The sequence below is a fragment of the Anabrus simplex genome, chromosome 12 (genome assembly GCF_040414725.1).
Source record: "Anabrus simplex isolate iqAnaSimp1 chromosome 12, ASM4041472v1, whole genome shotgun sequence".
Taxonomy (NCBI): domain Eukaryota; kingdom Metazoa; phylum Arthropoda; class Insecta; order Orthoptera; family Tettigoniidae; genus Anabrus; species Anabrus simplex.
The window spans coordinates 60722413-60746719 of NC_090276.1; the positions used below are offsets into that span (position 1 = coordinate 60722413).

At 40.2% G+C, this 24307-nt stretch overlaps 1 protein-coding gene across 1 annotated transcript in view; it reads right to left on the bottom strand.

Moving 5' to 3' along the window:
- The window catches only part of LOC136884576 (dual 3',5'-cyclic-AMP and -GMP phosphodiesterase 11A), a 638170-nt gene that overhangs the window by 466413 nt on the left and 147450 nt on the right, over positions 1–24307 (bottom strand). Inside the window, exon 2 of the mRNA XM_068229957.1 lies at positions 11075–11133. The gene's annotated coding sequence lies outside the window, so the exon portion shown is untranslated. The remainder of the gene's footprint in view (positions 1–11074; positions 11134–24307) is intronic.

Genomic DNA, 24307 nt, shown 5'->3' on the forward strand with positions numbered 1-24307 from the left:
CATAGCGGGTCCTAACCGGCTTGCCGGCGGACTTGAGGCAAATAAAATAGACGAATAATACACCCACGGTATCCCCTGCCTGTCGACAAAAAGGGGATGTTTGAATTAGAACTATGAGACTAATTTTAATTAGCACCATCCCGCGAGGAACACCATGGTCGCCTTTAGTTGTTAGGTACACAATAGGTTAGTGATTAGTGGCAACAGTGGGTAGTCACTGTGCGTTTACAGTTCCTGTGATTAGTACCACTATATGCTGAACATCACGGGCTTACATTGCCTTTGATTAGTACCATTTTGATAAACACCACGGGTCTGGGAGTTGGGTGTGATTAGTACCACTACTGTATATGAGCCACACTGTGCGTCTGCATTGCCTGTGCGTAGTACCACAATGTGTGGAGCACCGTTAAGTCTACGTTACTTATTATTAGAAATAACATAGTTCTTACTTTCCTAGCGATAAGTACGATTATGAGGGGCCGTGACCCTGGATTTTGGACCCTTTTGGACAACAAGCATCTTCGAGCCGGGCTGACTGGCTCAGACGGTTAAGGCGCTGGCCTTCTAACCCCAACTTGGCAGGTTCGATCCTGGCTCAGTCCGGTGGTATTTGAAGGTGCTCAAATACGACAGCCCCGTGTCGGTAGATTTACTGGCTCGTAAAAAACTCCTGCGGGACTAAATTCCGGCACCTCGCCGTCTCCGAAGATCTTAAAAAGTAGTTAGTGGGACGTAAAGCAAATAACATTATTATTAAGCATCCTCGATTCAGGACTGTGCTTTGGAAGCAGCGCGTTGGTCAGTATATTGTTTCTAGGAAGGTGGGGATTTGCTGGTGGAATCCGCTGATTGTTTTAAGTTCATAACCATTGTTCATCGACTCTTTTTTGAATTCTAGTCAGTGGATTAATTTCGGAATTATTTTAACGTTCAATATTGCGTGTTGGAACGGCTGATTATTTTAAATTCAGATTCATTCATTCATTCTTCATCATGACGTTTTGAATTCTGGTCTGTGGATGAATGTTGCACTTTTTAATAGTCATTACATTTCGTACCATTAGGAGGCGATGACCTAGATGTTAGTCAGCTTTAAACAACAAGCATCAAGGATCAATAAGTTAATTTTGCTAGGATTTGAATTTTTGAAACAGGAAACGAATAAAGAAAAAAGCGATTTTAGGCTGTTTCGTTCGGAACTGCATTTAGGCAGGAAGTGATTTTCGATTATTTTTAGTTTTAAAACTTTTCCGGGCCCTTTAGACTTTCAAATTTCGCCACAATTGAGAAAATTGCTTAATTTTACGTTTTTCATTCTATTTGGACGCGTACTTCATCCGCTAAGAGCTGTTTTCAACATTAAAACATGCAGTGAGTTATAAAGAAATAAATTTCTAACGGAGCTGGGTTCGAATCATGGCCTCCTCACGTTTAGACGTAGAATGCGTATAACAGGATGGGTTTTAGTCTTTACATAGGATATTGAATGGAAAGAAGTGTTTTAAAATAAATTACGAACGAATTATTTATTAAGTACCGGTAAAAATGAAATATCGTATGGCTTTTAGTGCCACGACGGGTTCGGCTCGCCAGGTGCAGGTCTTTCTATTTGACGCGTCGTGATGAGGATGAAATGATGATGAAGACAACACAAACAGCCAGCCCCCATGCCATTGGAATCAAACCAATTAATGTTAAAATCCCCGACCCGGCCGGGAATCGAACCCGGGACCCTCTGAACCGAAGGCCAGTACGCTGACCGTTCAGCCAACGAGTCGGACATTAAGTACCGGCATTAAATGTTCATAAAACTATTGAAAAGAACAGGGAAATTATATGGCTGCAACGGACCTATTGATAAGGAATTCTGCGGAGCAGCAGCACGGGTGCACTAATCAAATTAAAGATATAATCAAATACTTCAAATATATAAAAATAATGTCATGCACTATAAATCGCGGAAGTATAGTACACAGTGTATAGTTGTAGCTAATTTCATATTGCCCTCGTGCCCTGAAAATGGAACAGTAAATATTATTTAATAAAATTAATACAAAATCTAGCTTTAAACCCCCACTGTTAAGTAACAAATAGAATGGTAAAATTTGTATCGTGATGCGCAGTTTTCCATTGTGATGTTTTCAAGCTGATCCGATAAAAATTCTCTTGCAGGATGAGAAGCACCATTCGACCTCGCATAAAGTCGCCGGTGCATATTTTAAAAGATTAAACTAGCTGGGTGAAGTATCTTCCGGGGGCTCTTCTTGTTTCCCACTCATGATCTTACAAACAGATAGATTGAATGACCTAGATTTCATTTAGAGACTGCACGGAGTTTATTAGAATCTTTGATCAATCAAAGACACTCAGCCATTGCAGATTCTGAGAAAGGAGTAGAGCTGTTTTATGCGGTTCTGCCACCCGGACCTACCGTATTTCACAGACAAAGTGTTAGAAATTCTAATTTTAAAGGAACTTTAAAGCCAACAGATGAAATTAAATTACATTGGAGAATGTTGCTGGAATTAAAGATGACATGGAAAACCGGAGTACCCCGAGAAAATCCTGTCCCGCCTCCACCTCGTCCAGCAAAAATCTCACATGAAGTGACCGGGATGTGAACCACGGATCAGCGGTGACAGGCCGGCGCGCTGCCGCGTGAGCCAAGGAGGCTCGCCTACTAACTAATGAAGAGAATTCACTGAAATTTCTCATTCATGTCATTGATTTTTTTTTGGTTAGAATTTGTTTCACGTCTCACCGACACAGATAGGTCTTATGGCGACGGTGGGAAAGGAAAGGGCTAGGAGTGGGAGGGAAGCATCCGTGGTATTAATTAAGGTGCAGTCTCAGCATTTGCCTGGTGTGAAAACATGAAATCACGGAAAACCATTTTCACGGCTGCCGACATTGGGGTTCGAACCCACTATCTGCCGGATGTAAGCTGACAGTTCTGCGCCCCTAACCGCACGACCAACTCGCCTGGTCATGCCACTGAAAGTTGTGACTTACCCATATTTAATTCCTTGAATGACTTTGGAACAAATGTTTCATTTTAAATAATTTCAAAAAGAACGGATTCGTATACTATAAAACATCGCAAATTCGCACGGTGTGTGGTCTCCAAAGTTTTCTTAAGTATTTCTGAAACATCGTCTTCTGAAAATGAGGAACACAGTTCTCTAGAAAACGTAAAGAATTTCATCCTTTTTTATGACAGGACAAAATCGCAACAGCTTCCCATTCGCATTATTTGAAGAGCTGTGATCACGGGCGATGTTTCGGCTCATGAATCAAATGACGAACTCAGATCGCGGTGACGGAGTGTCTCGCTTATCTTCATATATTAGATTCCCTTTGCAATATAAGTTCTCACAATGCACACTGTAGGGAACGAGAGGCATGTACATGTCTGTATTTCTGTGCGACACTGGGGTTGTCGAACAATAGTTTATTTACGTTTGCATTCAGTGATTGAAAGTGCATGCGGACAGACGTTTAGATGGTGATTATGGCAATAATGACATTTTGGAAAATGAATCGGAGTTCGAGAGGTTAGTGATTGCAACAGTGAAAGTTACTCGAGTGCGAAGACCATTGAAGAATGTAAGAGTGAAAGTGGCGCGCCAGGTCATTCCAAATGTGCGCGGCCGGTGAGACAAATGAACCGCAGTGGTTGGAGATGGAGAATTAAGACAATAATTCTGACGAGAGGACCCGTTCTGGTCCGCAGCATTATAAATAGGTCAGATAACTCGTCTTGATAAGCCTGCCACAGTCATAGTGTTATCCCGCAGTTCGTAGTCAGAATGCTTCCATTCTGACGTCTGTTTGGTAAAAATCTATCTATATATTCGCTTTTTTTTATCATGGATTCTTGAAGTACAGCTTGGTATTGTGTCGTAGACGGAAATTGTACTTTCTATCTCAGCTCACTATAGAACGGCTGCCTTGTGAGCTCGTACGTTAGTCTCGAAGGAGCGGGTCTTTTTGCCAGGCAGAGAACTTTAAGATACATGACCTGCACTCCTTCTTATGCAGCTAGGTTATCCTTCGACAGGTGTTCCCAGACAATGTCTAAGGTATATGTCAGGATGGGGGCTGTTTGTATGTAGATTGTTTCTGTTGCCATTGATGCTTTCACGGCTCATACTTATAGACATGATACTTTATAGGCTTTTGGGCTTATGCCATGTCAAAAAAATAAGGTGAAATTCTTACGTTTCTCGGAGAACTGTGCTCTGCGCCATTAGAATAAATCTCGACTGTCCACGAGAAAGGCTTCTTAAACAATGTTTTTTTAACATCCTAAAACTTTTATAACATTTTTTTTTTCTGTTAGCATCATGTAAGTTGTTAAGAAGGCACTACCATCTGTTGAATATATTTGGAGGCTCGGAGAGGTTAGAGAATCAGAGTATCTTCCGTATTCAGAGGAAGTGTATACTCTCTGGCTTGACAGGTAGTATTCAAACATGGCTGCATGCAGTGACATTAGTCGCTTAGCAACCTGCTAAGTACAAAATGTATTGCGGGTTAGCATAACCCTACACCTGCAACTATTCGAGTGATAATTTAAGGATTTGATTTCATGACTACGCAATGTTCGCTGAACTTAGAGACTTATCAATGTCTCATAATTCACCGTCAGGTAATTCCGGAGAGAATAAAACATAAATTAAGCAAATCAGTCCAGTAGAATGGACGGACGGAATTGCCAAAGCTGATGTTAGTAAACTCTTGTAATATATAGAGTCTATTTCGTGGATACAACGCTGATTCAGAATTACTTTAGAGTCCGCCAACCGTGCGAACTTGCGATGGTTTTAGAGAACACGATTCTCCTCTTTTTGAAGTTATTTCAAGTGACATAGTTACACAGTTATGTGGGTGGATGGGGGGGGGGGTAATACGGGACGTTCGAAACACCTGTATAATCCACATACGGTCTCGATTCGGTAGAAACTACACCGACGCAAATAACAACATTGTTAGTCCAAAGAGAATTTTGGAACATTTACTGGATTACATTCCAGAAGTTCATGGCAGCTCCTTTGTATTTCATGACATAAACAGTACCTCTTCTATATGGGACTATAAAATGTCTAACATCTGAATTGCCCTGATCTCTGTAGAATGCTCTGCCTTTTTATGGACGTTTGGCGCACGCCCAAATTATTTCTCGTCTTCTCACAGCTGAGTTCCTTCTTACACGTGTTACATAGTCACAATGTCCTCCGCTCGAATCTCGGTCGCCAGTTGTATAAGATATCGATCTGGAAGAAGAGACACCCACCTACACCATATTCTACATTCCTCTTTGCTTAAAGGGGATCTCACATCTTTCAAACAAACGTTCTTCAAATCGTAAACGTAAATTAATTAACAATGCTATTTGTTTTAGTTCAGTGGCTAAAATTATTAAGAGTGTGCCTTGGCCCTGGGGTATTGAGATAGTGAAACATGCCTTGCATCCAGATGAGCCGGGTTTGGTTCCCGGGCAGGTCAAGGAATTTTAATTTCGATCTCAGGACTGCTTCAAGAACAACTCGGCCTAAGTGAATACAATTCAGGATATATCTGGCGGTGAGACGGCGGTGCTGTTCTAGAAAGTCAAGAATAACAGCTGAGAGAATTCGTTTCGCTGACCACGCGCCACTCGCAGTCTGCAGGCCTTCGAACTAAGCAGCGGTCGGTTGTTAAGCGAAAGTTTCCTCCGAGTCAGTAGTGCCAGGGAATTTATTTCACTTTATTTTATTTTATCATATAATTTTTTACATTGCTGTCGTTGTAACCTGTGGCTTTATTGGGGTGTAACTCCAATAAAAGATTGATATCTCTAGAAAACAGTAATATGTAAATAACATTAATAAAGTACAGATGTATTGGAGAAGAGAGCCTTATTTCACCTTGTTTCAGTATAGTACTGGTAAATTGCCTTGTTTTTTGTTGGGTTGGGTTCAGACCTATGCACTGAAGTAGGTGTTTGGAGTCCATCACTGATCCAGTAATTCTGCAGATGGTACACTTTTCTGTCCGGTAAATTTTGATTCTAGGTAGATATGCAGCCAAGCAGTCATGTCCTGTTTCAAATCTGAAGATCGCCACTGCTTCTTACCTCAGCTTGATTTTATTTTTGTCCCATAGGCCATTTATTTTTTTCCATTTCTTCATTGTAGTAAGTTGAGTAGTTTCTTTCTTCCATTTTTCAATGGCTTTATTTATGATTGTCTTCTTGACTGAGTTAGCTGCCAGTGGATTGGTTCATGTAGGTACTAGTGCCATTTCTGTTTTTTGCTAGTTTGTCTGCCAGTTCGTTGCCTTCTACTCCTACATGTGCGCGGATCCATTGTAAAGTGATGTTTCTCATTAAAGTTGCTATTTTTAAAAGATGTTTAATGTCATGAATTCTTGGTGAATAGGGTTTGGTATTTGAGAACCGGGCAAGTTCGCCGTGCGGTTAGGGGCGCGCAGCTGTGAGCTTGCATCCGGGAGATAGTGGATTCGAACCCCACTGTCGGTACCCCCGAACATGGTTTCCGTGATTTCCCATTTTCACACCAGACTGTACCTTAATTAAGGCCACGGCCGATTTTTTCCCACTGCTAGTCCTTTCCCCTCCCGTCGTCCCCATAAGACTTATTTGTGTCGGTGCGACGTGAAACAAATTGTAAAAGGAAGGACGGCATCTGTCGTGTGCGAGTTGTGGCGATGTTGGGGACGTCACCAACACTTAGTCCCCGAGCCATGGCAATTAACTTTTCATGTCTGAAATCCCACAGCCCGTTCATAAATCGAATCAGGGACCCTGATACCTAGAGGCCACGCAGCTGGACACTACTTAGCACGGTTGAGGTGGTAGTGTGTTCCCTTTCATTCTTGGGTATTTAATGTCATTTTTGCCCTCTCAAAGTCTTACATTCCATCTTGTTACAAGGTAGGGTAGATTAATCCACATGTAATCTATATATAATAAGAGTTTTGCCTGTGCATTGATCAGCATTTATAAAGGATAGTATTTCTGTATCAGTCGTGCCCACAGTAACAAGGAAATGCACTTTTTACTTTTCCGTAATGTCTGTCTGTCTGTCTGTCTGTCTGTCTGTCTGTCTGTCTGTCTGTCTGTCTGTCTGTCTGTCTGTCTGTCTGTCTGTCTGTCTGTCTGTCTGTCTGTCTGTCTGTCTGTCTGTCTGTCTGTCTGTCTGTCTGTCTGTCTGTCTGTCTGTCTGTCTGTCTGTCTGTCTGTCTGTCTGTCTGTCTGTCTGTCTGTCTGTCTGTCTGTACACGCATCACGAGAAAACGGCTGAAGAGAATTTAATGGAAATCGGTATGCAAAGTCGGGGAATAAGTCGCTATAATCTAGGCCATAAATAATTTTATTCACGCTGAAAGAAATGGTAGTTTAGGGGAAGGCCTAAAATGCAATTCCCAAATAATTATGTTTTTAGTGGTCGTATCGATAAATACTACTAAAGTTATATAGTATCATATTTCCAATCACTTATGTCTTATACATTGTTACTATACCGGCTATGATCAGAGATATTCACGAATTTGGATTTTTGTTACTAAGTCCATATCAGCGCCGAGTCACGAGAAAACGGGTAAACAGGATTTAATGAAAATCGGTATGTAAAGTCAGAGAATAACGAACTACAGTTTACGCTATAAATAATTTTATAAGACGCCCCAATATCATAGAGTCTAAAGAAAACTAAATGTGAAGGCCTACAATATGGCAAGCTCATAAAATTGATCAACAATAACATTATATTCACCATTGTTGTGATGTGCTTTGTCTTCTGTTGCCACTCATCTCCGATAGATAGGATTACTGCTGCGTACCGAGTATTTTTTTGAATTAGCCTTGCGTCGCACCGACGTATGGCGACGATGCGATAGGAAAGGGCTATGAGTGTAAAGGAAGCAGACTTGGCCTTAATTAAGGTACAGCCCCAGCATTTGCCTGGTGTGAAAATGGGAAACCACGGAATAACATCTTCAGGGTTGCTGACAGTGGGGTTCGAATCCACTATCTGCCGGATGAAAGCTAACAGCTGCGCGCCCCTAACCACACGGCCAACTCGCCCGGTCGTACTGAGTGTAACAATCTGCCTAAATATTGGCGGGAAGTAGCTGGGGAGTTAGATAACATTCTTCTTTAGCATGCTATTCCTCTGTTTCATAAATTTCCCGATACTATTGGTACGTAACACACTGGTTCATCATAGCATTCGAGCCATTCAATCCCTACTCTGAGGCACTGATTGGAATGAGAATTGTGCATATTTAACGGAATAATGGCACACGAGTTTTCACGGCAGTCTGCGGCCTGGCCATTCCAGATCTGGAACTTATGTCTGTTAGATCGGCACCGTAGTACTGTTCGTTAAACATGAGAAAATGTGCAGTTGTCATTTGATCGAGTATTATATATGATAACATTGCTTTTAATCGCTACATTTTTACTGACGTTTTTGTAATGACCTATGTTGAATTTAGTTAGGGAAACCACAAAGTCAGTCTTTCTGAGAATCCCGTAGCGAAGCACGGGTACATCTGCTAGTCAGTTCAAAGATTAGCCAGTTATCACGAATTCTCTCCAGACAATGTGTCATTTTTTTTACCTTTCTCCATTGCCACATACTGTAGTTGTTCGGAGGTATGTCCTTAGCTCCTATTCTCTATATTAACAGAAAAGGAACATAATTATAAGCTGAAAGCTAATATCACTTCCTATTCTAAGGGAGGATACTCAATGCCTTGTTGTGAAGGCGGTAAAACAAATCCGGATTATCCCTTGCATGTCTTAAGAGGTGCCCAAAAGGGGCAACCCTTAGAAGTCCTAAACTTAGGAGCAGGGGTTCTACGTACCTGTACCCCTCTCCGTAATGAGAGCTCTTCTCGATTAAGATAATACTGGATTTCCTATCGGTGATAGAAATATTTCGAATCTACAGCATGCAGACGACACTACATTCAGCGAATTGTTTCCGAGAAGCATCTGTGTGGAATTTGGATATAGGATTCAGGGCATCGAAAGGGGGAAAGTGGCTCAGGGTCTATGAAACTACTACGAATGAAATAATCATTTCTCTAGAGTGTGATGAGATCAGATCTCTTTGGTAAGAGAGCCTTCTATATGTCTCTTAATCATGGCCATCCATCAATACTTCACATCACATCCCGCACGGTTGCTAGGAAACATCGCGTTACACACCTTGTATCGCTAATTTCATAATGACCTCCAACAATGCGAAAATACAACCTGTTACAGAAATGTAGTACCTTGCTTCAGTTACCTCAAGCATGGAGAACTGCAACAGTGATATCCACGAGAATTTCCATAGGTAAGAACAGTGAGGCAATTATCCCATTTACGACAGGATCTCTCCATCACTACTAAACTAAAAAATGCGATGTGTGCGTCATTGAATAGGGAACTCTGTGCCCAGTATAACGCTTTCATCTCGGACAATTTGAGCAGTGGTCACACGTTGTAGGAAAATATTGAGAAACTACTTTGCTATCCGTGCTCCTTGACGACCAGCCAGAGAACACTGATCGCAATAAATAACATAACAAACATGAAGTTAGTTAAACGTTACGTTACTAGCGGCACAATGGACTACTACTCTAAGTGAGATTTGCACTAAAGGACACTGTCAATAAAACCCACCTGATTTTGTATAAATATGGACAATATTTATTTATATTTTCTACAAACTCTACGTTTCATTCAATTAGTATCCCGGCAACTCTGTTCTCATAAATGCATTTAAAAGGGCGGATGAGTAAGATCTACTAAAGTAATTGTAATCCCTAATTTTATCGGACACCACATGACATTATTAGGTTTCTTTATAGTCAGTAAATCTATTTTCATTTATGAATTTGTGAATTTAACATAGCACTGGACGAAGTTACCAGACAAAGGAGGACAATAAACTACAAAATTGGGATGCCAAAGGCTCATGTGGAGCACAAGAAAGATAACAGGGCACAGGTGGAATGTCTAGCCTTTGCGGACGGCATAGCCATAGTAGGCGAGATGGTTGGAAGAAGCAACTGCACAACATGACCAAGACAGCCAGAAGGGTAGGGCTACGGAACGCCTTAGAATACCACCGGAGTTTGTAAAACACCAGAAGGCACAGTGCAGAAGGTAGAAACGTTGAATTGTAGAATATGTAACAGAAATGAACAAGAACAGCGAGGGGATAAAATGGAGGGTGATAAAAATGAGGACAACCTACCTTGCGACCAGACAAGTGTACATATCAACAGACGCAATGCTCAGGCACTTATAAGACAACAGTGAGGTACGCGGCCGAGACGATGACAGTAGGAAGGTATGGGGCAAAGCAACTAGAGGAAAAAGAGAGAAACATTCTGAGAAAAATAGTGGGACCAAAAAAAAAAGAGAAGTGAGAGATGGAAACGAATATCAAGGGACAAACTGTACCGAAACTTGAAGACGATCTTAGAAGAAATAAGACTCGAAAGAGCAAGATTTTCTGGACATGGAGACAACGGGTAGGACGGAGGAAAGACGGGAAGTAAGTGGGCTGTGTGGACTAAGAAGGGACAGAGAACGGGAGAAATAAATATACACCGACCGATATTCCAGAGCTCAGTGACAGAAAGGCACAGGAACAGGATAGAGAAGCACCAAAGGGGGAGAGAAGAGAAGACAAGAGAAGATGAAAATGTTCTGGGAGAAGAAAAAAGAAAACCCAAATCTCGACCAAAGTACCCATGGTCCTACAGAGACCGTAACGAAAGAAGAATAAGGATAAGAATGTTTTAATTTAATTTAATTGGAAATCTGTCTGCTTCTTTGTACTCCACATTAGTTTTTCGAATTTTATGCAGTTACAAGATCGAAAGAGATGCAACAAGTCCTTGTCTTCGATAATACGTCAATTCACACCAACTCCCGCGCTAAGAGATGCTGTTGAAATAATTCATTCGATCCATGTTTCATAGCACCACCTAGGATTGAGGTGAGAATGTCCTGTAGTTCATTCACAGATGATATAAAATGTTAATTCGTAGAATGGTAGCTTACCTGGCCGTGGTGTATCCACCCAGCACGTCTTCGCTTGGTGTACTCTATCAATATTATACCTGAAAAGAAAGAAAATCACATTAACGACAATATAAGATATGTGTTTCACAATAATATGAAAATCCCCTCATCGGATTTTAAAATATTTGTATCATTCTGTACTTGACAATCCACAAAATACTGTCTATAAAATTAGTGTATGAATTTATTTCTTTTATGCATTGATAGGTTACAAAATTTTTAAGGTTTAGGAAGTACAGCATAGTCCACACGTAAAACGCGTGTGTTTAGAGAGTTGCATAGCATTACCGACATGCCTACAGCCCGGATGTTTAGGCATTTATAAGTTGCAATGGAAACTTACAAGTATACAGTAGCCCGGACAACAGTTTTGCTATGAGATTTGCATAAAAATAGGAGATCGGCCTATTAAAACCCCTGCGAGTTATGTTACTATCGCTATAACAGGGAAGAGCAGACTAGGTGACACTTACTCCCAGCCAAATTTAGTTCGCATTCAAACCGATTACAGCTTAGACATTCGGGTTCCAGACATGCCTCGTAACCTCTATGCAACTCCACCTACAGTAATGAAGTGCGGATTATGGACCCTCAAAACCTGATACTCGAGTGTCACGCTGTCGGCGTGGAGAAATCCTCGGATAGGTTTCTCGACCGGATCCATTGATTCTCTTGTAAGACAGCTTTTCAGTTGGTCTCGCTTGTCTGAGCACAAGATCAGAACTCAGCTTAGAATAAAATCCTTGGGCGAGCCGGGTAGCAACACAAGGCCCTTAACGTAAGATGTATCTAGCTAATACAATAATTACATCATTATATGCGAATTAATGTTTCAGGAAATTGTATGATTCTTGTATGACTTTTGCTCAAGAGATCCAATATTTTACGAGAAAAGGCTTTCTTTTCAGTCCGACACTGAGCGTCTACTAGCGCTGAGACGCCCGTCACAAAACGTGGCGCTATATTGCAACTCTGATATCTCCGTATTTATCTGCGATATCTCCATTATAAATATATCGTTGACAAGAAGAATGTTTAAACTACAGTTTGACACCAACCAAAATACTGTGACGTCATTCACCAAAACAATATGGCCGCCAATGTGGGGCCTTTTTTTACGAAACCGCGTTTGAGGTAATCGTTATAACTTAGGAACCGTCAGTGCTATCTCAAGAAACAAAGTGTCGTTTGGAAGCCTGTATAATACCCTACAAAATAGTTTAAAGTTAATTCAGTTGTTAAAGCCGTTAGCGACGGACTTCTCTGTCTTGTGACATTTTCAACTAATTTTCATCATTTCCAACCTTAAACCTCAACAATGCAAGCGGAAACATCCGATTATTCCACCAATGATAATACGACTAACTTCCGAATAAAATTAAATAAAAAAAAGAACACATCAGGATCAACAATGAGTGCGTAGCGATCAAAAGAATTATAGATGTAAAATTTGCTAAAAACATTCAAGTAATCGCTAAACATTTCATCTCATATTTCCCATATCATTACTGTGTATTTATTAAATGCCCGTTGAAATAATGTACGTTAAAATAAATAAATAAACGAATATATACAGAAACAAAAGGAAATATAAATGTATGATAACATTAAAAATAAAGGAAATGAAATAAAAATATTGACTTATGGCTGGGGTCGTATGCATGACGGAAGTGTAACCTAGCAACCGTGCAGGCTGCGATGTAAGGAATGGATGGATGACCAGACAGTGTTGTTACCTAGCAACCATTCAGGCTATGTCTTATGGCTGATTGTCATCTGAAATTAGCAGCCGTTGATGGATGGCCATGATAGGGAGACAAATTTATGATCATGTGATTTCCGTGAAGGGGAAAGTTTTTATTTTATTTTAAATGTTTCGACGCCTTTAAATTTAATGTCTCCAACGATTTATTTTGGGTGGGAGCAAGTACTGTATTACCAAATACCAACTCCTATATTTTGCGAACCTATTTTCATTACTTGTGCGTCATTAAAAAAAAGTAACTATATTTTCAGTCACTTGCCTGTCAAGGTAACCCATCAGTGAAATTCAAAAGTTCTAAACTATTAAATCTATATTTTTTAAACTTATATCAAAGATGTAATATAATATCAGAAGACGGTTCGTGAAATTCCATTATCTTAGTTTTCATAGTTCAGAAGATATATTCAAATTACTTCATTTTTATGGGATACCACATAAAATGTCCCTCGTATTAAATATTCTGATTTTTCAACTCCATATTCAGGTTCATCGTATATGCACTTTTTAAAATAGTCTTTGGCAGATAATTCTGTAGAATTGTAAAACAATATTTGATTATATATCATTACATATTAATTATTTTTTAAATATATTATTTGTTTCTCAAAAAAGAATCCCAGGCTATTTTTAATTCACCATACCGGGCGAGTTGGCCGTGCGGTTAGAAGCGCGCAGCTGTGAACTTGCATCCGGGAGATAGTGGGTTCGAATCCCACTGTCGGCAGCTCTGAAGATGGTTTTCTGTGGTTTCCCATGTTCACACCAGGCAAATGCTGGGGCTGTACCTTAATTAAGGCCACGGCCGCTTCCTTCCCATTGCTAAGCCTTTCCTATCCCATCGTCGCCATAAGACCCATCTGTGTCGGTGCGATGTAAAGCAATTAGCAAAAAAAATATTTCACCATATACCTGTGAAGTATCGGGGGCAGTCAAATGAAAACCGATCAGCCGCCGCGACACACATTCCACGCGAAGGGTGGCAATATCGTGCCATGGCTGTGGTAGGGGAAATTTATAGTGACAACTCACAGGTGCACGCAGTTGTTGGGTTATGTTCTTGTTAGTGCGCGGAATGGTCTAGTGTGTCGTCCAGCTGTAGAGTACAAATGGAGGCAAGCAAAGAAAAGCAGAGAAGTGTGGTCGTTGCCTGGTGGCGCAACACTATGAAGACACTTCGCAGAAACTGCGATACGCCATAAATTCTAACCGCTCTGGAATGCTGTCTGACAGAGTTATGATAATACTCGCTCCCATAGTTCCAATCTGACGAAGGCTTCAGCAAGTTGGTTGGAAAACACTTCAACATCCTCCGTATAGCCCGGAACTTTCACCTTGTGATTTTCAAATTTTTGGCGACCTGAACAAGGACATCCCTGGACGTGAGTTTTATTTGGACGAAGAAGAGCAAGAGTTGGTGTGGTTGTGGATTCGTCAGCGAACTACCTCTTTCTACAAAACTGGAATTGATTTTCTCCTCTCCGAGTGGAATTCATGTGTTAACGCTTTTGGCAATTACTGTTGAACAAAACCATTCCATGGTCACGTTGTAATGAGTGTTCCGTTTTAATTTGACTGCACCTTATCATTTAGCAAGTTTTAACTGGATTTTCTAAAAAAAATTAATGCAAGGGACATTTTATAGACAGAAAACTACCGAAAATTTGAAGTATGGGAAAACAGCGATTAAAGATCTACATCCGTTACTTACACCAAAATACGCGAGACATTTAAATCAACGCACGGACTTTAAAAATGGCGGTAGAGGAGCGGCGGTGTAAGAGTCCGGTAGATGAACGCCAGTAGTGTTTTATGGCAACAAAATCAAAATTTGAAATGTTTCACCGATTTTCTCGAAAATTCTCTCAACACAGGTTTTTCTCAACCTCATTTTCTTTAATGTCGATTCGCTGCCTTAGCTCCCACAGTTCCTAGACCTTGTTACCTTTTTCGGGCCTAATGGATTGACAACCTCGATCATAATCGAATATGAAAAACCTGATGAATGAATTGCAATGATCCTTGCACAGTGCCACATCAGATATCATTACGCCTCCAGGCGCATGGAGCCATAACAGGAGCTATACGACAGTGAACTAAGCGCCTCATTGAAATGTTCTGTACGTTAGCGTGCCCCTTAGCTGTGCTCGCGCTCATCACATTACCTGGGAGTGTACAACGTCTTTGTTGCCAGTCAACGAAAATATCTTTAATAATAAGCTTTCAGCCAATAAGGCTGCCAAGGAGGCTGTTACATTGCCCCTGTTGCCTTACAAGGTTCCAGCGAGTGATAATCGCTCTCAACTGAGACATTTGGTTATGTCCATTGGGGAAACGGAGTGGCAGGCCACTCCAGTTCCAAATAAGCAGAGAGCGATGAAAAATACAACGAAGATATAGAGGACTTCACTTGGAGCTTTTTCGGAGGCAAGCAATGGTATTTTATCTTCTTCGGATCGGCTACGGTATAATAACGCACTCCTATTTACTGAAAGGAGAACCCCCTCATGTGTGAACTTGGTACACATCCTTACGGAGTGCGTGGACCTGATCGATCTGCGCCGATCCCGATTACCATCTCCCTCATCCTGCGAGATGACGATCAGTCAGCAGACCTCGTCATCCGTTTTATGAGCGGTAGTGGTTTGTTTCATCGCAAAAACTACTATTTATATTACTGTAATTGGGGTTATCGCCTGTACATTCACATTAAATAAATAAATAAATCTGTTACCTCCTTCTTCTAAACATTACTAGGTTGCATCCTAACCTATTACTGCCTAAACATCCGTAATCTAGCTACTAGGAACAACCTTGCCGCACTCCTTTCCTCATGTTGACTTGCAAACCGCATTGTTGTAGTCATGGAATAACACGTTAAACCATAATATGTATACAATTACGCGTTGACAAATATTTATGTTCTGTTATGTGCTACACGCGGACTTGTTAGGTGTATTATAAATATGAAACAAGGGAGGACAAAACGTTCGCCCTTGCGGAACGCCTTTTGATTACATGAATATTAACGGAGACACGTGTTTGTACTTGCACCACTATAGAGCGCTATCAGTAGCTAGATTTTCTCAGCTAGTTTTGAAGCTCAGTGCCTAGCATTACTTATTCTTTTACGTCAACAAGTAAAGTGAGTGCCTTTGTGTTGATGAAGGCGCATTACTGAAGTGTCAGCCTCCATTAAGTAACTTATTAGAGCGTTTCCCTCCGTCACATTATCAGTATTCATGGCGAGATGCGGCGCTCAATTCTCTATAAGCCAGTTCGCAGCTCCTATTGTTCCTTTCTTCCAGATCTCTACGTTGAAGCGCATTGCACGCACAAGCAGGAGAAAAGCTATTGGAACTATATTAGTTCTTGTGGAGGAACCGGAAGTAGCTACACTGTCAGATGTGAGCTGTTCTGTTTACCGCAATTTAATTTCCATTGCAGAATTGAACATTCTGGTTCTAGGTTTACTAAAGTCAGTATCTACACAACAATGCAAAACTATTTCTAACGTAGGGTTGAAGAACTAGATGTTCCTAGACTCATTTAAACATTGATGTAGACCACGTCTTTTATTTGCGTCATCAGGCCGTGAAGGCCCCTGGAGGGGTGGAAGGTAAAGGCTTCCATTATTCGTAACCTCGGCACTTGAAGATGAAGTAGAGTGGTCAGCTCTACGCCCGGCCGCCCTCGCCCCCAAGAAATAACCTGGTAGTTATTTTTAGAGTAGGCTGAGTGAACCTCAGGACCACGTATACCTCCGGAAGTGGAAATCTCGTTTCTTAAATGTTTCATTATCCTGACGTGGAATCGAACCCACGTACTTTCGGGCGAACCGAACACGCCGCGTCGACCTTGCAGCTCATAAAAGCATAAAATGACGTACAAAAATAAAATACAGAGACAATGCTTACATTTACAACTACTCGTAGGTGAAGAACATTCTTCAGACCTCCAATACAAAATGAAACAAAGAATAATGATAGGTGAGTTGTAATTAAGAAGAATAATATATTCTACCAATGTCGTAATAAACTGTCTTAAAGAAATAAGGCAGTGAATTCTGTATGAAAAAGTAAATAAATAAATAAATAAAATGAACATTTCCTACGCAAGAAAATACAAATGGCCTCTTCAATGAAAAAATAGAAATGTGAGGTATATGTATTGTGTATTTCTATTTTATTCTTTGAAATTGTCAAACATATTTATTCTAGGACTACTCTTTCACTGACTGCAACTACGGAAACAACGACATTGTAAACCGGGCGAGTTATGAGCTTCCATCCGGGAGATAGTGGGTTCGAACCCCACTGTCGGCAGCCCTGAAGATGGTTTTCCGTGGTTTCTCATTTTCACACCAGGCAAATACTGGGATGTATCTTAATTAAGACCACGGCGACTTCCTTCCCACTCCTAGCTCTTTCCTCTCTCATCGTCGCTATAGGATTTATCTGTGTCGCTGCGACGTCAAACAAAATTGTAAAAAGAAAAAAAGTATAACACTGACGGAAACTATCTCAAAAGTAACATTTCGTGAGTAAATCTTAGAACCCTTTGAGATTAAGACACGAGTCAGGCAAGGTGACGGATTATCGCCAATTTTGTTTAACATTGTCTTTAAAAAAGTAATGAGTACATAGAGAGGAAAACCCTAAGAGAAGAAGGGGTAAAATGAATCTACTTAGGTACAAAGAAGCTGAATTTGAAGATGAACTGCTTAGCATTCGCTGATGACCTGGCATTGCTAGTATAAGATAAAAAAGCCGCCCAAATAATCCTTGAAAAATTACATGAAATCGCAGAGAAAGCAGGACTCAGGATCTCATACGAAAAGACAGAGTACATAGAATACAAACATAATAAATAGAAGCATCTGGAAACTAAAAATGGAAAAGTCAACAAGAGGCCAGATAAATTTAAATATCTTGGCGAATGGATCCAGCCGAATGGACTTGGTAAAGAAGTACAGAATAGATACAACAAAAGGACGATACCTTACAGGGCAAAGATCAGACACTTTACCACGGGTATCAAGCCAGACGGACTTTACAGTTCATAATGCCTGATAATGAATAAGAAATGGGGAATGGACGAGTTATAGAAGAAAGAAAGAAAGAAAGAAATAAAAGACTAGCATATTTCTCCGCAATTAAATTACAGTCAATTATTCGTTTTCCCTGATTAGGAAAAACCAGTGTAGCCAGAATACAAAAACAACAGAGTTGATGATGAACAAAGAAGAAAGGAAGGGGAAGGAATGGGTATGGTACATGGAGGAATAGGAGAAGTAAAGATATATACAGACAGACACAGAAGATCACAGACACCATACACAAGAGGAGAATGAAAGAGAGTCGAGTAAAAAAGAAAATCTCTAACTACATCAAAATAAAATCAACTACTAAATTGGGAAAAGAAAGAAGGAAGGGCATGGAGGAAGTTGGTATCAATCCAAAAGAAATCTTTAATAAAGATACGTTTCAAGCTAAAATTGAAAAATTCAAAGGGTTCCAAGAAATCAAAATTAAAAGTCCAAGGACGTATGGTCAGAGAAGAGGAAGAACAACTAGAGCGAGATGATAAAGTTCTGAGAGAAGATAAAAAGAGTAACCAGCAAGTCAGTTGTTTCCCGTGGTACAAATTAGGCCAAAATCGAAGCAAGGAAGGAAGGAAGGAAGGAAGAAAGAAAGAAAGAAAGAAATAATTGAATGATAGCAAGGGTTTTACTTCAATCCTGATCAAACATAATAACGACATCGTGCGCATTTGTCCGCAATTAAATTACAGTTAATTATTTTCCTTCATTAGGAAAAGCCAGTATAGCTAGAATACAAAAAACACAGAATAGATGAAGAGCAAAGAAGAAAGGAAGGGGAAAGAATGAAAGAACAGTCTCTTCTCCATCCTCGGTGTTGTGCAAAATGTGCGCCCAAATGTTACCTGTTTCCCCTTCCACCCGGACTTCTTATCGTGAGTGCACCAACGCACCACATGAAACGTTCAAACTGCCCTCCGTTAACATTGATACACGCATCCGAGAGAGGGTTTCTGCGGAATAAGTCAGGCTTAACCTCCTCTATGGAAAGAATATAATGAATTAGGTCTTTCTAAGGTTACTATCATTTAGGTTGTGTAAAATGTAAGTATATATTTTGTTGGTGCATAAAACGAAAGTAATGATATTGCAACAGAATAGGCTCGAACCTAAGAACCCTGGGCTCGTTAATTAGGAAGTGTTACGTAACTGGTAACGATGGACGATGTTCTAACCTCGTAGCTCCCCCTTAGCCTTGCCACTCGAATGCCGAGTAAAGCACACGTAAAAGTCTTACGTCAGCCCGTGTATCCCGTTTCACCTGCCAGGCTGAGAGGAGTTTACTTAACCAAGTGACTATTTCCTTGTTTCCTTGGCGGCCATTACCCCGCCGCTGATGTTCCATTAGCGGAAGACATAGCACGTCGATCAACAACTTCTCCGAGCGCTTGTCTTTCTGAAATCTCAAGAGTAACGTGTGACCTCCACTCCGTCAACACTAAAGAGCAGTCTTTATCGTGGCCTCCTTTCACAATTTCTTGAGGTCAGCACATTAGAAAACTGAGTCAAATCATGCAGGTCCATCAGTTTTATTGAAATGTTAATGATTCATAAACTTTGAACTCCAGAATTTGGAGGAATTTCGATTATAGCCGTTCATTCTTAGTTATTACTAGACATCGGGTGTTTAGCCTGTAATAGGTTGGAATGCAAACTAATTTGGTTTTGTAGGAGGTGTCGTGCAACCCGTTCTTCCATTATGTAGCAAGAGTAACATACATTCTAGGAGTTCTATAGGTCGGGCCCCTAATGTCTATGCAAATCTCACAGCATAATCGTTGTACAGGTTAGTGTGCCTGTAATAGGTTGGAATGCAAACTAATTTGGTTTGTAGGAGGTGTCGTGCAACACGTTCTTCCATTATGTAGCAAGAGTAACATACATTCTAGGAGTTCTATAGGTCCGACCCCTAATGTCTATGCAAATCTCACAGCATAATCGTTGTACAGGGTAGTGTACAGTTATTTGTCTATCAAGGCCTAAAATTCCGAAGTCTACTTATTGCTAGCCGTCGCGTATTCTTCGTTGAGGGGGTGGTACATTCTTGTATTTGCAGCAGTAGTACCGTCTAGCGGAATAGGCCGGTAGCGGGAGGGACAAAGCACACGTCAACTAACAAAAATAATCGCTGATAAGTTTTAGGGGGCTTAGGTCAAAGTAATCCATCATACTGTTGTTTCCTTGTGCACTGCGATGTTATAACACTGGAGATCTCGACTTTAAATCATACTCTGCCTCCGCCATGAACACATATCCCATAGTTTTCGAGTGACCGTTCCTTTAAATTTCTTTCACATTTCTAAAGATATTCTCATTATCGTCCTCATGAATAAGAGCTAATAACCACGAGATTTGTCAGCTTATAAAAACAATAGTAGGAAGAGCAACTACACTAAATGCATGAAATGGAAAATCCGAAATTGAATACGAAATCTTACACTCAAGTGCAGCAATGGAAGAGATAAACTTCTCCATGGGAGGGTGTTTGAATATCTGCTGACAGGATCACGCCATAGCAAGCTCGCTATGGTGTTTGTGTTTGATACTGATTTCCCGGCATGACTCTTAGTTATTACTAGACATCGGATGTTTAGCCTGTAATAGGTTGGAATACAAACTAACTTGGTTTGTAGAAGGTGCCGTGCAACACGTTCTTCCATTATGTAGCAAGAGTAACATACATTCTAGGAGTTCTATAGGTCCGACCCCTAATGTATATGCAAATCTCACAGCATAATCGTTGTACAGGGCCACGTGCAGATTTAGCAACAGCGCCTCGCAAAGCTCATTTGAATTCGCCCGCGAAGCGATCTGATTGGTTAACTTGAACAGCTTATAAAATGGCAATAGCATGAGATATCGAATTATTCTTTTCAAATTATTTATCAGTGTGACCAACCCTCTAACTCGGTTCATGTTGTTTCAGACCACCGTGTATATGAGAACGACCCTGACATATTGTTTCAGCACAATGAAAATTTTCCTCTGGACCATAAAGTCTGCTCTAGAATGGTGTAAAGATAACAAATATACTAAGTTATGTAGTGATTCTCAGGCAGTGCTGGATTCCATAAACGACGAAGGAATGAGAATGTTTTGATTTTTACGGACAGCGAAGCGGCCATTAAGGATCTAGAAGCAGTGCGGATGGTATCCAGAATTGTCTGGTATTGCCACTCACTTCTCCTAAAGCTCTCAAAGTAAAACATTGTCGAAATAATATGGGTACCAGGGCATGCAGGTATAGAAGGAAATAAAAAAAGGCAAATAAACTGGCCAGCAAAGGGGCAGAAACACATTTTGTCGGCCCAGAACCTGTATGGCGGGATTTCCTGCGGACAAGCCCGACACTACATAGGAAAATGGGTACAAAAGAAACAAATGGAAAACTGGAAAAATACCCCAGGATGCAGGCTTGCAAAGGAACTGATAAAAGGACTAAAGAAGAAGCATATCAAAGAACTGTTGATATTCAACGGAGAAAATATAAGATGTGCAGTAGGACTGTTGATAGGACACGGCCATCTGAAAAACCACCTACATAGAATTGGAATAATAAGAGACAACATATGTAGGAAATGCAATGAACCAGAGGAATCAGGTGAACACATTTGATTTGATTTTGATTTGATTTTTTTATTTATCATCAACAGAGTTATTGATTCTCCAATTACAGGTGATATAATACATTCAAATAATAACAATATTAACAGAACTTACTACTACCACTAATTATAAATAAGCAATATATAATATATACATATTTACAGAACACATTAGGAAGAAAAAAAGACATGAAAACAGAAAAGTGTTTATACTTTTGAAATGACCGAAGGAAGTATAACTTTCAGTTACTAAATGGGCAGAACAAGATACAAGGAACACTCTGTCTATGAAGCGTCCATAAGGTGTCTGCGAATTTCACTAGCTGACGAGTGAAATATATCCACTATCCCGCTAATTTCGTTCAGGGATCTTAGGACCTGTATAAACCAAGAGCTCCTGTGTGACTCCGTCCTGCACCTGGGTAAGTGAAAGGTGACAGCCTGTCGGGTATTGCGGGAAGGAACATGAATTGGTAGCAACTTTTCGAATGTGAGATGCTAGGTAGAATCAGACTCTCCATTCTAGGACTACCAGGTGAAGAGAGAAAAATAATCCAAGAAGACCCAATAAGAACAAGCTCCACCTTTTTGAAGGTACCAGATATATCTAGGTAGGAATGAAGGAAAAACATGGTAGCAAAAGATCTTAGAAGTTGACGCTAATTAGGAACTAATATTTAGAGGCCCCATGAAGAAAAGCAGAAGAAGATATTAGAATGAAATAGCTGCTCACATAAGGTCTAAAATTCAGCAAGATATCCACGCGTGTCTTTTCTGGATTTCGTGAACACACGGGGACAATTTGAAGTAGAAACGGAAAAGTAGAACTACTAGCAAAAAACCTCCAAATTCTATTATGGAAGTTTCATACAACGGAGATGCGATATATTATCCAAAAAAAGGAAGATTAAAGAACGCACAATGCATAAGTGAAACAAATTTTGGACCGCAACCCAGAATGGTTCCGTTACAAGAGAAACATTCGCCCCCAATTTCAGTATAAATTGCTAGTGCTGGACTCCGTGATAATTCGATTTTTATCAGTGATACTTCGTTTTCTTCACAATTTGCACCGACACAGATAGGTATTAAGGCGATGATGGGGTAAGAAAGGGATATGAACTACAAGGAATCGAGCACGGCCTTAAATAAGGTACAACCCCAGCATTTGCTGGTGTGAAAATGGGAAACCACAGAAAAATCGTTCAGGGCTGCCGAGAGTTGGTTTCGAACCCACTATCTACGTCACAAAGCCACTCGCTTGGTTTTCAAAGGATTATTTATTACTATGGATCGCCTCGAATAGTACATCTCCTTTTTCTCTTTCGTATGTTTCTAAGAGCAGTATATCCTCTAGAATGTCTCCTTAATTGCCGTAACAATGAATTTATGAAAACAATCTGTCATATATTATAAAACTATGATTTTATGAACAGTTTCTAGCAATCTTTAATCACATCTTGTCCGACTCGTTGGCTGAACGGTCAGCGTACTGGCCTTCGGTTCAGAGGGTCCCGGGTTCGATTCCCGACCGGGTCGGGGATTTTAACCTTAATTGGTTAATTCAAATGGCACGAGGGCTGGGTGTATGTGTTGTCTTCATCATAATTTCATCCTCATCACGACGCGCCGGTCGCCAAAGGGCGTCAAATAGAAAGACCTGCACCTGGCGAGCCGAACCCTTCCTGGGATATCCCGGCACTAAAAGCCATACGACATTTCATTTTAGCACATCTTTAATAAGATTTCATCATAATATTTTACCTGTGCTGTATCTTCTCGCATTGTTAAAATATAACCGTAATGTACTTTGTAGATTAGGTTTCATTTTGTCTATTCGAAATTCAATAAGCATAAGAAGAAGAAGGAGAAGAAGAAGAAGAAGAAGAGGAGGAATGGACAATAAAGGGATATTTAAGTATTCCTCCTCATTATAAATCAAAAATAATTGAATACAAGACCTTCAAGAAATCAGTATACGAGATAAAATTATACGGGGCAGAATACATTGGTTAACAAACATCATTTTGTTAAAAACTCCAAGATCAGATCCAGCACTGCATGGGGTAAAAAACGGAAGAAATATTATAAGCGAGAGGATAAAGAGATTTTGAAAAGAGAAAGAAAATCCATCTGCTAAATAAGTTCAATCGCGCTCCTTAGTGAGTTACAACGTTGTGATAATAATAATAATAATAATAATAATAATAATAATAATAATAATAATAATAATAATAATAATAATAATAATAATAATAATAATAATAATAATAATAATAATCTCTTGGAAAAACTAATAACTATAATCGAGTCAAGGAAGGTAAATATCAACTGGTTGGAAGAAATTAAGAAGGGTTTACAAGAAATAAACACTACACATGATATCATAAAAAATCGTAAAGTCTTTGGTGTTCTGGTTGCAAACGACAGATTCGCGGAAAAAGCTAACAAGACCACTGGAAAACAGTGGACAGAGAAACGGAAGAAACACCACAGCGAATTCACAAAGAGATTTTGGGAGAAGAATGGGAAGCCGTCAGACCAAGCTAACTAGTTCAAACGAACTCCTTAATTGGGCACAACGAATAAACAAGAAGCTCTTGATAACTTAAAAAAATTAGATACATTTGTACCAGTATTATTGATTTCTTCTTAATCTGCTTACCCTCCAGGGTTGGCTTTTCCCTCGGACTGAGCGAGGGATCCCATCTCTATTGCCTCAAGGGCAGTGTCCTGGAGCTTCA